This window comes from Peromyscus eremicus, chromosome 19 (assembly GCF_949786415.1).
Source record: "Peromyscus eremicus chromosome 19, PerEre_H2_v1, whole genome shotgun sequence".
NCBI classification, from domain to species: Eukaryota; Metazoa; Chordata; class Mammalia; order Rodentia; family Cricetidae; genus Peromyscus; species Peromyscus eremicus.
Window position 1 is genome coordinate 62715998 of NC_081435.1, and position 16086 is coordinate 62732083.

Sequence of the window (16086 nt, forward strand, 5' to 3'; positions counted from 1 at the left end):
TGTACCATTCACACACCGTGGAACAGTTGTCTTGGTCATACTGGTGTAGCCAAAAACAATGAAAGTATATTTGTCATTTTTAAAGCAGTTCCTTTTTGGTGTTTCACTTTAGAAACATGTTCATGGTTACTGGCTTTACATGTATTTCCTCGAAGGAGAGTGACATGGACTAATATATTAGTCTTTGACAAGTCTTCTCTTTTGGAATTCTGTTAGCATGGCTAAAGTGAAGAGTACATACTATTGCACATAAAGAATTTCAAATGCACCAGTAAAATAAAATTCAATGGATGGTGTATTTTATAGAAATCTATAACCAAACCTAAGGGATGTCCGAAAAGAAATGGGGATGGGGGACAGCATTCTGGAAGTAGGGGAGAGGTTGTGGCAGCCCCATCTGAAGGGAGTTGATACTTGAAGTAGATACTATTGCCTTGTTGTATTTTGATTTGACTTTTTAGACAGAGTCTTGCTATGTATCCCAGTCTGGCCTTAGAACTCACAGCATAACCCAGACCGGGTTCAAACATGTGATCCTCTGGCCCTCCACCCACAAGTGCTGGGATTACAGGCCAGCAGCACCATGGCCTCCTTGGGGAATACTTTTCAAAGAAGAGATTTTAGGTGAGAAAACATTCCGGTAGTTTCTCCCTTTAAACAGTGGCTTACAAGTAAAAAAGAACAGTGTACTCGTCACTGGGTACTTTGGGTGTGGCGGTGTTCACCTTATGCAGGTGCTCAAAAATCATACATCAGGCCTTTGGTGCGGTACACAGCAGGTAACCAAGAATATGCTGTAGACCTAACCATAACAGCCGAGTATTTAGAGGAAATGTAAGTAAATCGTCAGGAGTTTGGATCAAGCAAAAATTTCTTAGATATACCAAAAGCACAAAGAACAAAAGAAAAATAGATATATTGGACTTCCTCAACATTTAAAACTTTGGGTAGAATGCTTATCTAGGATTCCTAAGGCCTTGGATTCATTCTATCGTATCATATAACCCAGGTGTGATTGTGCACTCTGGAATCCCAACACTTGGAAGGTGGAGAGAGGCAGGAGGATGCAAAGTTCAAGGTTATCATGGGCAGGGCCAACCTGGGCCTGAGACCCTGTCTCCAGAAAAATAAAAACAAAGGTAGCACTAAGGAGGCAGAGGGAAGCAGATTTCTGTGAGTTTGATGCCAACCTGGTCTACATAGTGAGTTCCAGGAGAGTTGGACCTATCTAAAGAGACCTTGTTAAAAAACAAACTGAAGAGTGAAAAGATAACCCACCAGCCCACAGAATGGGAGAAAATATTTTCAAATCCTGTATCTAGACTATGTGAAAAAGCCTACAATTCAATAGTAAAAATATAAACAAGACAATTTAAAACAGGGCAAATGGGACATTTGTTAGCTGAGTGGTGTGCCTCAGGAGATACAGAAGTACTTAAGAAGGCCTGCTGTCAGTGTGAGGGCGATTCTGGGCCTGTGGGTGTTAGAGAATGAAGCTGTCTCTGTGCCTGACAGTGTCAGGGAGAGCTTGTGGCTAGAGGAAGCCAGGATGTAGCTTAGGATCCGGATCTAGCCCTAATTGAACTACCATTCACCAGCCACAGGTGAGCAGCAAGACCAAGAGGGTCTTGCTGTCTCTGTGGGAACATGAGTAGTTACTTGATGCCAAAGAACAGGACTCTGCTTCTCGGAGTTCTCCTTGACCTTGTGATTGCTTGACCAGACGCTCATGTTGCCCTACAGACCCAGAAGGAGCCAAGCCCGAGTGACCATCGAGAGCAAAGGCTAGGTCCTGTTGGCAGGCTTCCAGTCATTCAGCTACATTTCCTGATTGCTTTGGGTGATGCAGACTGGCAGAGTACTTACCAGTACCCATCTCTTCTCCCCAGTAGACAGCAAAGTAACATTTTCCAACTCCCTTGCTTCTAGAACTGAGCTGTAAGACTAGCTACAGTATAGGACGCATAGAAAGTGCTGTTTCTTTACACAGTCCTCCACCCTTCTCTTCCCTCTTCATCTGCTAGCTAGAAATGGGGAACCCAGTGGGAGATTGCAACACCTCAGAGGGTGGCATTGCTTAGATCCCAGGATCATTTTATGAAGGGCAGTTGGGCTCCTTGTTAGTGTGTGATGCAAGTTAGCAGTGAACTTGTGTTGTAGTTTTAAGTGAAAAAGGATCTGTATAGACATTTCTCCAAAAGGGTAGTTAGTAGTGGAGGTGGTAAAAAAAGAAGCTGTTGGATGTCTCCAGTCGTTAGGGAAATGTGAATCAGAATCGTAGCGAGAGACCTCTTCTCATCTGCAAGGATGACTGGAATCCAAAAGGCAGATAATAAGTGTTAGCAAGCATGTGAAGAAATGAGAACTCTCACAGACTGCTTATGGAAATGTGAAAAAGGCTACAATTCTTGTGGAAATTCAGTTACATAACAGCCAGCAATTATATGCCTAGTGAGATACAAGTAAATTGAACACATATATCCACCTCAAAATGTGAATGTTCAACCATTTCATAACCATCAAAATGAATGCAGTCTTAATATTCGTCAGCCTGTAAGGGACTAAATAAAATGTAGTGTTAGTCATCAAGGAAAGGAGGGGAAGATATGTGTTCCTCAGTACAGAAGAAAACATTATGCTAAGGAAAAGAAGACAGAAACGGGATCACAGACTCTACGGTCCCACTCATTCAAATGTCCAGAATAAGCAGACCCTGGTAAAGCAGACAGTAGGTGCCTGGTTCCAGGGATGTGAGGCAGAATGGGATGGAACTGCTGGTGGACACTGGGTTTGTGTTTTGGGGATAATGAAAATGCTTTCAAATGGAGTCGAGGTGGCTACATGAGTCTTTGAATATACCGAAAGCACTGAATCACACACTTTAAATTGGTGATGTATATGGTATGTGAACAACACCTCAATGAAGCCATTTTTGAAATCATAATTGTATCATTCTTCTCTTTCTTTTCTTCCCTGTGGCCCCTACCATGTACTCCACCCCCTTCCTCTCTTTCAATTTCATAGCCTCTTTCTCTTTGTTACTGTTACATGTGTCTGTGTGCATGTGCATGCACGTGTGTGTGTGTGTGTGTGTGTGTGTGAGAGAGAGAGAAAGAGAGAGAGAGAGAGAGAGAGAGAGAGAGAGAGAGAGAGAGAGAGAGAGAGAGAGATCTTAAATATATAAATGTAACCTGCTCAGTTTATGTAGTGTCACTTGTATGTATATGTTTTCAGGGCTGACCAATTGGTGTGCTCTTCCCTGGGGAAGACTGTTTCTCCTTTTCTCAGCATTCCTTAGTTGCCTGTAGTTCTTGGTCTATGGTAGAGGCCTCATCTTCCCCTCTTCCACATTAGCATGTATCTTAGTTAGGGTTTCTATTGCTGTGAACAGACACTGTGACCACAGCAACTCTTATAAAGAAAACATTTAATTGGAATGGCTCATTTCCAGGTTCAGAGGTTCAGTCCATTATCATCATGATGGAGAGCATGTTGGCATGCAGGCAGACGTGATGCTGGAATAGTAGCTGAGAGTCCTACATCCTACAGGCAACAGGAAGTTGACTAAGACACTGGGCAGTGTCCTGAGCATAGGAAACCTCAAAGCCTACCCCCACAGTGACACACTTCCTCCAACAAAGCCACACCTCCTAATAGTGCCATTCCCTGAGATTATGAGGACCAGTTACATTCAAACTACCTCACCATGTTTATTGGTGTCTTCCTTGTCCGGGTCATATTTACACAGCCATGCTGGTGTGAGACTTCATGAGTGTAGCTTCTCTGACAATTTTAGAAGACACAATTTCACAGCAAAGTTCCTGTACCTCTGACTCTTCAAATCTTTCCTCCCTCTCTTCCACAGTGACTCTGAGCCTTAGGTTTGGGAGTTATGTTGTAGATCTGTCGGTTGAGACCAGGCTCCACAGGCCTGCACTGGGATCAGTTGTGGTATTCTGTAACCAAGATAGGTTTTCCTCCAAGAATCTAACCCCCAGTAACTGGCTCGGTTTCCAGCACCAGGCATGATTTCCTTCTTGTTGAATGGATGAAGCCATTTTTTAAAGTAGCATTTGGAGGAGTTAGACCAAAGAACTAAATACTTTCAAGGAGGTAAAAGATGTTTCTTGAGCACTAGCTGGACTTTAGGACTTCTAGGTGGTGAGCTACAGTCACACAAAAGTGTGTACATTTCTCAACCTCACTGTAGAGCAAAAGGAAACAAGCAAAACGTATGTCACTAACCACTGATTAGGCTCCAGTGAGATGGCTTTGTGGGGAAGGATGCTTGCTGCCAAGTCTGGTCACTTGAGTTCCATCCCTAGAACCCACATGGTGGGAGGACACAACCACCTCCCCCAAGGTGTCCTCTGATCTCTGTGTACCATCTCATGCCCTCCAAGATGAAATTTTAAAAAAAAAAAAAAAAAAAAAAACCAAACACTCATTAGAGTATAACTAATCCGTTGCATTATTCTGCAGCTTTTTAAAATGAGATTTTAATCTTATAGATTTATATGAAAATATCTATATTATATAAATCCTTTAACTTTATATTGGCTTACACATACATGTTTGAAAATTCGTGTTTCAAATTACAATGGTTAGCTCTGAGAAGTCTGACAGGGTAGGAGAAAGGGTCGCATTCCTTTATAGGTGTGATCTTGGAATGTTTGACAGCACACAGATGAATGACTTCTTTTTCTCTCCTGGCTCCCAATGGCTTGACCAAAGTGTTTTGTTTAAGAGTTTCTCCTTATACTTCTCCGTTTCCCCTTTTGTTAATATCTCAATGAGCATGTGAAACTTCTCAGAACTAAGGAATGACTAAAACACAGATTGCAACATTTGCGCCTTCATCCTTCTCTCAGGTCCCACACTGAGTTGTTTGTCGTGTCTCCGTAACGTCTCTGTGGTATTTCTTGTCCTTCTGCGCTTGGTACTGCTGAGCTACCGTGAGTTACTTGGAGACTGTCCCTCGGTTTGCATGTGCTGTTTTCTTAGGGTTGTCCTAATGCTGGGCCTCCTCGGGGAGAGTGCTCTCCAGCAGCGTGTGGGAGTGCACAGTGCTGATGCTCGTAGCTGCTGATGTCTCTCTAGATCACTTTGCTAAGGCAGTGTCTGCCAAGGTTTTGCATTCTAAACTTGTTTTTCCCATTGTAATTACTCTGTTCTTGAAAAGTTGCTTAAACTATGCCATATCCTTTTCTGCCATATACTGCCTATAGCCTGTAGACCACTGATTTTCTGGTGGTTATCAGTTTTCTCATTCCTTCTCATTTATAAACAGGGCATAGTTTAATAGACACTGTAAAATGTTTACTATAATAAGCTAATTAGCATATTCATCACCTCACATGATTGCCCAGTGTGTGTGTGTGTGTGTGTGTGTGTGTGTGTGTGTGTATGTGTGTGTGTTAAACTTCTGAGATCAGTTCTCTCAGTACATCTTAGATACACTTAACACTATTCCTAAGTACAGTCCACATCTGTACAGTAAATCCGTAGAACTTATTTGTTGTGCGCTCTGATGAACATCTGCTGACTGCTCTGTCTCCTCCTGTGAGTTCAGCTTGAGGTTCCACACATAAGGAGATCACACCGTATCTGCCTTCCTCATTCTCACATAGCTTATGCCCGTGCTGTTCCAAACGGCAGGCGCTCCTTTTTATGCTGAGCAACATCGTGTTGTCGTACTGACCACCCAATCGTCATCCATTTATCTGTCATGTGGCGGTTAGGTGCCTTCCTGTCTTGGCCCTTGGCATTCATGCCACAGTGAATGCGAAGGTGCTGATAACTCTAGGGTATTAATTTCATTTTCTCTGAGTGTACACTCAGAAGTGAGGTTGGTGGTTTTAATACTATAATAAAATATTTCTTTTTTAAAACATCTACATTCCCACACTTCCTGTGTGGATAGAGTTGTTTTTAACCATCATATAAAAAGTTATTTCCTACCTAGAAACTCTACCTGACTTTAGCACGAGGCCAGTCTCCACAGTTGTACTGTTCTGGCTGGGAACTGGGAATTCCCCTTTTTTCTGAGAATAATCTGCTTCCATTGTTATTTGGGAACTTTTAGTTGGTGGGCTCTGACCTTGTGTATAAGGACCAGTTCCCTCTGGAGAGGCAGGTGTTGAGGGGAAGGATGTCTCCCTAGTCATCTGGAGAGGATGCTTTACCAATGTCTCTGCAGGAATGTGGTAGATGGCTCTTTTTTAAGGATTTTAAGTTATTATTTAAAATACTTAAATAATTTTTATGTTCCTTCCTGTGGCTTCTAAAAAGAAATAGGGCATGTTCGCATGGACTATGGCAGTGATTAATTAGTGTTCTAAGGGAAGTTTAAAGAGCACAGAAAAAATAACCCATGAATATTAAATTCAGCACTAATGTGTGGTACATTAATTTTTTCAAAAAGGGAAACCCTAGTCAGTTTCTTTTTCCCTTTGTTTCCATCCTAGTGAGAACAGTTTTCTTACCCTACTCCTGTATGAACTGGTGTAACGATACCTTTCCTAGAATTGCCTTCAAGTTTCCTTAGACTGGGTCAAGAAACCCCGTTTTGATTTTCTGTTTGCTTGGATTCTGATTGCTTTTTCTTCTCTCTCTCCCTTTCTGCCTGAGTTCGTTGTTCCTAATTGGGGGTGGGGGGGGGAGGTCTACTATTTGGAATTTTCTTTGATTTACCCTTGATTTACATGGTAAATAGAAAGCAGCTGTCCACTTAAGCATCTCATTCTTGAAACCATAGTCCCCTCCAGCGTCATCTGGAAATAATGTAGCTTGTAAAACAAAGCTAAGAAGAAAAGGCAATGTTTGTTTTATGTGGGATGAATGATTTCTGTTGGGGTCCTTTAATTCGGCTATTATGAGGGTTATTAAAAAGCAGTATTACAAAAGAGGCTTAAATGAAAAGAATTTTTTGAGCTGGTATCTTATTATTACAGTTGATTATAGTCAAAGCTACAAATGTTTTAGAAATGGCACTTTATTTTAGTTTCTCCAAATAAGACCCAAAAAACCCAGTAATCTTACTCATTGTGTGAGTGGAAATTCAATCTTTTCCTTGATTGATTTAATTTCTGAAAACAAATTGTATTTGAGAATTCAGTTCTAGCTTTTTTTTTTTATGAATTTCTGAAAAATTCTTACAAGAAGAATCCTTGCAGGAATATTTGAGGATCATCCTAGAAGTGTGGAGAAGAGCCATGAAACACATCAGTCCTTCTAGACTTACAGCATTATTTAAGTCAGTGCATTCCAAGTAAATCCTTGGCAACTTAATGTATTCATGAATTACTTGAGTTTCTAAGATACTAATGGGAAGGTTTCGATAATGGGAGTTGGTTTACTTTGGAAAGTAGAAAAGCAAGGTAACTGTTGCTTTGATGGTTGTTAGAGTCCATTCTGATATTGGACTATGTCAGTTTTTTTTATGTATTGGTTAATATAACAGTTGCTTCAATATAGCTACTCTTTAAGAACTATATTTTCAGGGCTTGAGTGAATCGACTTAGCATGTCCATTTAACTCAATAGGACAGGCAGATTTGGCTATTTTCTTACATTGGAGTAACCTGTAGTCTCTCTGGTATTTTCTGAGGCCTTAAATTTTTATTTTGCCAAAGGACCTAAGGAGTGTGTGGTGTTCCCTTGCACACAGTTCCAGTGAGCCAGTAAGCATAATGGGTGATTTAGTGACTCATGTTCTGTAAGGTCGTGTCTTCAGCCTATATTGTTGGCTCAGGGTGTCTTAACAACATACAGATTGAGTGACTTAAACACTGGACACTTCTCGCAATTTGGAGACTAGCACAGTTGCTTGTTGAGTGTGCTTAAGGGGCCTTTGGTCAGAGCCTGCACCCAGCTCTTCTTGTCTCTGCTGATAGGACACTGGCCCTGTCTGACAGCCCTGCCCCCTCACCCACTCACCTCCAGGAGAGCTGCCCTCTCTGCTTCCTACTCAGACTGGTATATCCATGTGAATTTGGAAAACAGTGAAGGACAAACTAAAAGAATTTTGTGAAGAGCAAAGGAATTTGGTCAAACTAACAGGAGTGAAACTAGATTTCTTTGAATATTTCTTGTCCTGTGATATAACTTATGAACTACACCTGATTACAAAACAACCTAACAACCAGATAAATCTAGTTGGCTAACAACCAGACATCTGAATGGCTCAGTCCCTAGTAGACTGTGTCATAACAGAGGTGAAAAGGACAGCGGACTGTCTTTACTGGTGATATTTGTACTGGTCAAGCTTTGGGTTGGTATTTGAAGATGCATATTTGTGTCATAAGAGAAAAGGTGGGTAATTGTGACATGTTCTATTTTGTTTCCCCTACTGTCCTTGGAACCTGAGCTTCCACTGGAAAACACTACCTGTAGATGTAAAGTAAAAGCAATTCAGTGAAAGCCTTTGATCTTGGGTTTGAATAGGAGTGATCTGTATGGTTTTTGTCTCTTCCTATCTATTGCTGTGTGAGTCATTTTACTTCTATCCTTTGAACTCACAAAAACAGGGACCAACCCAACCAAATAGCTTTGTTCGTCTCAGCAACAAACCTTCCTCTGAAAGAAGCCAAGCCAGCCTGCCCCTCGTGGGGATGGTAACACGAGGTAACGAAAGAGAGGCAGGGAAACTCCCTCCTCTTTGGAGAAGCATTATAGCCAATAACCAATAATGGGAGAATTGGAATATTACCAGGTGCAAACCCCGGAAACAAGAGAGTTTGTGGCTTCTGACTTACAGAAAGAAACAGCTTTAGACCTCATTCATCCCAGTGTAGAACACACCCACCCGTGAAGTGGTTTTTCAGAAAACAAAACAAAACACAAAATCCCAGTCTCTCCAAGCCTCTAGATCTGCTACCGATTTAAATATCGAAAAGGACCTTTGCACACACAGTATGGCAGATCGGTGGAGAGTTGCTTGCCTTTCTCACTAGAAACTGGAGTGTAACAGGTTCTCCTTCTAACAAAATGGCTTCAGAACCATCCTGGAAATAAATAGGAGGGAGGTGACTGCACAGGTCTGTCTGTCTGTCTGTCTCTCTGTCTTGCTTTTTTTGTTTGTTTCATTTGTTTTCCCGATTTGGTTTGGGTTTTGTTTTATGTTCTGAAACGAGGCCTTGTTATGTAGCCCATGCTGGTCTGGAACCCACAGCAATCCTTCTGTTTCATTATTACATATTCCATTTTTTTTAATTACATTTTGAGAACTGTATAAAGATTTTGAATGTACAGTTTCACAAAGGGGAACTACAAAGATGAAAAAATGGACTATAGAAAATCTATATTCTGCATGCATGGGTAATGATATATATGTTCCCCCACTTCCAGGGGGAAAAAAAACATTTAAATTCTTATATAAATCATTAATAAATCACATTGTATGTATGTGTAATCTCTAAGAACAGATAATAGGTTTAGACATTCCTGAGTTTGAAACCTGGTTATTTCTCATAACAGCGACAAGACAATAAAGCTTAATCTAGCCGAGCGGTGGTAGCACACACCTTTAATCCCAGCACTTGGGAGGCAGAACCAGGAGGATCTCTGTGAGTTCAAAGCCAGCCTGGGCTACAAAGTGAGTTCCAGGAAAGGCGCAAAGCTACACAGAGAAACTCTGTCTCGAAAAACCAAAAAAAAAAAAAAAAAAGCTTAATCTAACTGTGTTTTCATTTCTACATCTGAAAATAAGCACAACAGTTGTATTAATGCTAGGCATGGTGACTCACATCTGGAGTACCAGCACTCTAGAGGCTGAAGCAGGAGGATCACCAGGAGTTTGAGGCCAGCCATAGCTTACAAATAGCCTGGATTATATAGTGAGGTCTTGTCTCAAAAACAGCAACAAATCCTGTTAATTACTTCTCTGTTATTTCTCAATTAGACTTCCAGTAACTGGGTAGAATAGACAGAGCATATTATCCATAAACATGCATCTGAAACATTCATTTATTCAAGTCATGTTTTTCCCACAGCACTTAGTAAACAATGATGAGGGGACAGATGCAGGAATCCTGCCTCAAAGAGATAGTGAAAAAAAAAAGTGTGCCTCATTTAGCAAGCAGATAAATACATAATTATAAGCAGAGCTAGGGAAAATAGCAGGGACATCATCCAAGAGGAGTTTGAGAATCCTAATTTAGACTTAGGGACAGAAAGTATATTATAGATACCTCTGATATTTAACAGACCTGCTAGATGAGTACATAGACAATCGAGCCAGCCCAGGGAAGAATGAGGATACTATATTTAACAACATGTTCAAAGGCCCTGAGTCAGAAAGCTGACCAGTACGTCTTAGAGCAGAATAGGGAGGAAGTGACATTAAAGAGGCTGGAGACATAGATCGGTGCCGGACTGTGCCAAGCATGATGGTTCATTCATTATAAGAAGTTAGAGTATTATCCACAGTTCAGCATGAACTCACTGAAGGAATTTTGAGGAGTGGAGTAATCAGCCTTGCCGTACCTGTGTAAAATACTGTCGAAAAATGGTTTCCAAGGGTAAGAGTTGAGGCCAGTGAGAGATGAGGGTGTGGCAACCTCAGAGAGCGTTAAACTGCACGTGCTTAACTAAGATGCACTGAGCTGTGGTGAGAGGAAAGGGGGATCCACCCGACTCTGAGTGTCCAGCCTTTAGCAGCTGGATAGAAAACAAAGTGCTAATAAGGAATTGGAGCCACCCCGAGATGGTACATGGTGACGGGTAGGTCTGTGTGCTGGCGAGTTTGTCGCCTTGACACAAGCGGTAGTCGTTTTGGAAGAGGGAACCTCAGTTGAAAAAAAATATTTCCACAAGACTGGCTAGGAGGGAAGCCTGTGGTGCATTTTCTTGACTGATGACTGATGTGGGAGGGTCCAGCTCACTGTGGGCGGTGCCACCCCTGGGATGGTGGTGGTCCTGGGTGCTATATGAAATCAGGCTGGGCAGGCCAGTAAGCAGCAGTCTTCTGTGGCCTGTGCATTAGTTCCTGCCTCCAGGTTCCTGCCCTGACTTCCCTCATGATGGAGTGTAACCTGATAGATGTGAGATAAAATAAGCCCTTTCCTCTCCAAGTCGCTTGGGTTGTGGTTTAAGATAGCAATGGAAACCTAACTAGGACAGCATATCTTAAAGAACCAGTTGTGAGTGGAAGATTGAGTATAACCCGGTGATGAAAATGTGCCCGTTGGATTTAAACATCCAGGCACTTAAAACTTGGGAGTGCAGTGTTTGCCTGGTAGTCACCGACAGCTAAATGAATGCTAAGGTTGAGAACAGGTTGGTTTAGTTCAAGTCTAGTTTTCTCCTCACTCCTCCGTTCAGCCTTTCTTACCGTGTCTGTCCGTCCGTTATTGTCATCGTTGTCGCTGTTTTACCATGCTCTAGAAAGTTCCTACACGGGCACTACTTAGAGCAGGTGAGCTTGTTTAAAGTGCACTGTAGGAGCAAGGGAAATGGCTAAAGAGCCACACAACACGAGAACACGAGTTCAGATCCCCAGAACCTGGAAAAAATCAGGGCACAGTGGCTTGTATTTACAATCTGAGTGTTGAGGGGGTAGAAAGGAGGATCCCTGGGGCTTTCTGGCCAGCCAGTCTAGCCAAATCAATGAACTCCAGGTTCAGTGAGAGACCCTGCCTCAAAAAAAAATAAGGTGGGGGAGTGATTGAGGAAGACACCCAGCCTCAGCCTCAGACCTCCACATGTGTCTTACAGTGATCATCGGCCTATGTGTGGTTCAGAGAAAATACTCCTTAAAAGCAAGTCGATGTGTTTGGACTTCACAAACGTTAGTCATTTTCCTATCAAAAGATGGAGGAGGGAGAGGCTCTGAGAAGTGAGCACCAGTGAAGGACGTGAGGGCTGTCTAACAAAGGATGACAGCTTCATGTGTGCCCATGCGCGTATGCCAACTCAAAAAAGCTGTACATTGTTTTTTCCTAAGCTTTTATCCCGGTGTCCTGACTATTATATTACTTCTGTAGAGCCTTCTGTCCAATGAGTTCAAAGCACTTACAGTCATCAAGTCATTTATTTCTTGGATTTATTGAATGGGCACCCATTGTTCAAAAGCCTGTGGGCGTAAGTACAAAGTTATAAAAGCACACAAATTAAATGTAATAGCACAGGAATAAGAGAGAAAGCCTGCAGGATTGCTGCTTTGCCTGTTAAGAATGCTGCACTCTTTATAAAGAAAGGAAAGAAAAGAGTAAGAAGGGGGGGACCAGCAACCTGGAATTCATCCTGTTCTGAGAGCTGCAGAAGAATCTGTCAAAGGAATGGCCATGGTGTGCTGTTCAGAGAAGCCCAGTGGAACTGCGAGAGCATTCTGGAACGTACTCCTGCTCTCCCAGACCTAGGTTTTTGCTCCAGAAATAAAGCCTAAGAAGTTGTGGTTCCCTCCCTCTGTCTGCGACAGACACTCCAAGGGGAATTGGTTGACTGCCGTTGTCTCAAAGCGGCGTCGTAAGTGTGTGGCATAGTCTCAGTCCCAGTCCCAGCTAAATCTTAGGTTCGCTTCTGTCAACTTTGTAACCTACAGGAGTGCGTGTCTCCCTACTGTTTCCTATAGTCAAGGGTTTAGAAAATGCTGTTTGCAGTTTAGTGAATTAGCAAAAACTTAAGCGATTCTGAATTACTTTAAGAGAAGCAGAGCCTGGATTCTCAAAAGTAAAAAGTCAAAGATTAAAAGGTTAAAAATTCAGAAATAGCAGTACGTTATTTCAGAACAAGAAGGCACGTGCCAGAGGAGAGCCTCGCTGGCCCAGTGCTTGTCCTCGGTACCGGTGCCGGAGGAGAGCCTCACTGGCCCAGTGCTTGTCCTCGGTACTGGTGCTGGAGAGAGCCTCGCTGGCCCAGTGCTTGTCCTCGGTACTGGTGCTGGAGAGAGCCTCGCTGGCCCAGTGCTTGTCCTCGGTACCGGTGCTGGAGGAGAGCCTCGCTGGCTCAGTGCTTGTCCTCGGTACTGGTGCTGGAGAGAGCCTCGCTGGCCCAGTGCTTGTCCTTGTTACCGGTGCTGAGAAAGGGAGCTGGTACATGAGGTACTTTGTTTCTGTTTGAACACTGGTTTTCTTGAATTTTAAACTGTGCTCATTTATTACATTGATGAAATTTTTTTAAGTTTAAGGGAAAGAAATATGAGAATTTAGAGGCAGACCCTCATAGGTCATAAATATTTGGAATCATTTTCAAATTTCACTTCATCCTTAATTCCCAGAGTCCTGGCCTGTAGGAAGAGGCTTGTTGGCCTCACTCTAAAAGCCATAGTTGGTTTTTGGTATTTGGGGAGAGATTGGCACAAACTGCTGATGAATTTGTGTTCTAGCTTCAGGTATTTTCTCCTTCTGGAATGTCCTTCAGCTGGAGGGCTCTGAGGATGTGTAGCTGATGAAGTATTGCAGCCATGAATGGGACATTTCCTATACTCCTTCATGCAGGCCTCTCTCTACACCACATCTGTGTACCCTCCCTTTTCTCTGCCTTTATATCATGTCCCACAATTCACAACTCCCCCCCATAGGACCCTTGAGTTCCACTTTTCATAAAAACATTCCTTATTTGTTAAGTGGATGACGTGTGTCATCTGGGAACATCATGATGGTCACCATTGGGAGAAATGAATAAACCATATCACTTAGCCTGGTGATCTGGAATTCTTAATCAAACTTCCAGATGACACTGAGCTCTACCAAGGCCAGATGACAGAGAGGCACAGCATTCTGGGCACATGGTCTTCCAGTGTCCAAGTCATCGAAGCTCTTAAGGGCTTCATGGCATGTTTAGCTGGCACCTGCCTTGAAAGGTTTTGTCTCAGGCAGATTGCACCTGTCACGTTGCATGTGCGGTTAATACACTGCGGATTTTCCTTCTGGGCTCTTGTCTGCCTTTTGGTTTTCTTCTTTTGGCTCAACATGTCTAATTTCTCATACAATTTACACAGATTTTAATAGACTTAAAATTGAAGCCACTGAGGTTATAATCATTCTTTAATTTGGCTTAACACACCAGAGTTAGAGATAGCTGGGACTTTTGGGTAATAATCAGCAGGTTGGTCCAAATAATGTCATAACACATTTCTTACATATTAATCAGATGTGCAGGAAAACCCTGCTTCCCAGAATGCTTGCTTAGAGAGGCATCGTTGCTTGAGTGTGCGGTGAGTTCCTAAAATGGTTTTTTTATTGCCATCACCTAACTCCTAATGCCATGTCTCAGGAAATCCAAAGTGCAGAATTAAACCCCAGAGCCTTGCTTATTATGCTGGGCAAGTGTTGTGCCACTGACTACATATATTTAGGGATATTTTAGCTGACGGTTAGTTTGTTGAGGGGGGCGCATGTGTGCACATGTTCATGTGGGGACTCAAGGTCAGCCTCGAGTGTCATTCCTTAGACTAGGCAGGCTGCCAGCTAGTGAGCCCCCAGGGATCTGCCTGTGACTACTTCTCCAGTGCTGGGATGACAAGCACACACCACCACACCCAACTCTGGGGGGCGGGGGGAGGGCACACCTGTGCCATGGTGTGACGTGGAAGTGAAAGGGCAACCTTGTGAGCCAGTTCTCTCCTCCCTTTGTGTGTGCTCTAAGATCAAACTCGGGTCCACCTGCTGGCGTGGCAAGCACTTTGTTTTCAGAATCAAACCCAGAGCCTCGCCGGCTTCCCAGCCCTCGCTGGCTTTGTTGGTAAAAGCAGTTTTTTCTATAATTGTTTCTGTGCGTATTTAGGTCCTTGCCAAAGTTAAATGAATGACACTCATTATGAAAAAGACTTCCTGTCATCCTGTGCCTTGCTGGGCAAGAACGATGCAGTGTGTGCGTTTGAGTTAGCGTGAGATAGTGTGCCATCTACCACCTCTAACTCCGGGTCTCAGGGAAAGCACGGTTTGCCTCTCACTAAATAGAAACCTGAAACTGCCTCTTTCTCATTTACAAACTTATGGACAGCTGACCAGAGAATTATGAACACTTCCTTTTACCTGATGCTAGTTTTCTTTTCTTTTTCTTAATAGTCAAAGGCCAGAAAGTCAGACACCAAGAGCAAATGTTGTAGTGGGCGGGTGGTTTTGTTTGTTTGTTTGTTTTATTTTGCTGAAACAAGGTGTAGTCCAGACTTACTGAAACTCAGTCATCCTGCTCCTGCCTCAGCCTCTTCAGTGTTGGAATGACAAGCATGTACGACCACACCCATCCAAAAAGTCCGTTTTCATTGGCGTGCATTTCCATAGCACTTACAGTTCTCAGTCATTTTTTAAACCAGACAACCCTGTAACTTGGCAGTATGGACAGGCACTGCGTTTCTACTTTACGAAAGTCAGTTTCCTCAGAGGTTGAAGGAGTTGTTCACCTCAGAGCAGTCCTTGGACTCCTGGTCCAGCATTCCTGTCATCTCACTAGGGCATGGCTGTGAGCACACTCTGTTACTCTTACCAAAGGCCAAGCCCTGTCCCCAGTCAGTCCTCAAGGCATCAGCATGGGTAGGTCCAGGAAGAAAGTTTTCTTGTCACTCTAATCCCAGCAGAAGCCATGATGTGACCAGAGGTTCAATGCATTCTAGTAATAAGTGACAGAAAGAAGCAAACGTTGTTGGAAGGCTTGACACACTATAGAAAACATCATTGTTATATTACTTCCTGTCAAGGTCACTGTGCTTTGAGAAGTGCCACCAAGTGAACCTGGTGGCCATGGATACAAGAACTTGGAAGCTTTCCCTTACAGCATACTTGTTACCACAGTGTTTTCCGTGTGGTTATTTTCTTCCCCATAACACAATCTTTTCCTTATCCCCAAAACAACCCAGGTAAGCTAAGAGCTGCATTAGGGGGGACTGAGGCCACGGGCTGTTGATGAAGTTCATGTCATGCAAGGAAAGCCCTAAGTTTGGCTCCCCAGCACCCACAGGAAGGCCTAGGCATGGTAACACATGCCTGTAAGATTACTGGAGAGGCAGACAGTAGGATTCTGGAGCTCACTGGCCACAAGCCTAGCTGAATACGCTAGCTCCAGGTTCTTCAAGAGACCCTGCCTCGAAAACAAGATGTAGAGCAGTAGAGGGCAGCCACCATTGATCTCTGCCTCCGTGTGTGTGCAC

General features: G+C 43.1%; 1 protein-coding gene across 2 annotated transcripts in view; it reads left to right on the forward strand.

Moving 5' to 3' along the window:
• The window catches only part of Dym (dymeclin), a 303216-nt gene that overhangs the window by 205237 nt on the left and 81893 nt on the right, over positions 1-16086 (forward strand). The window lies entirely within an intron of this gene.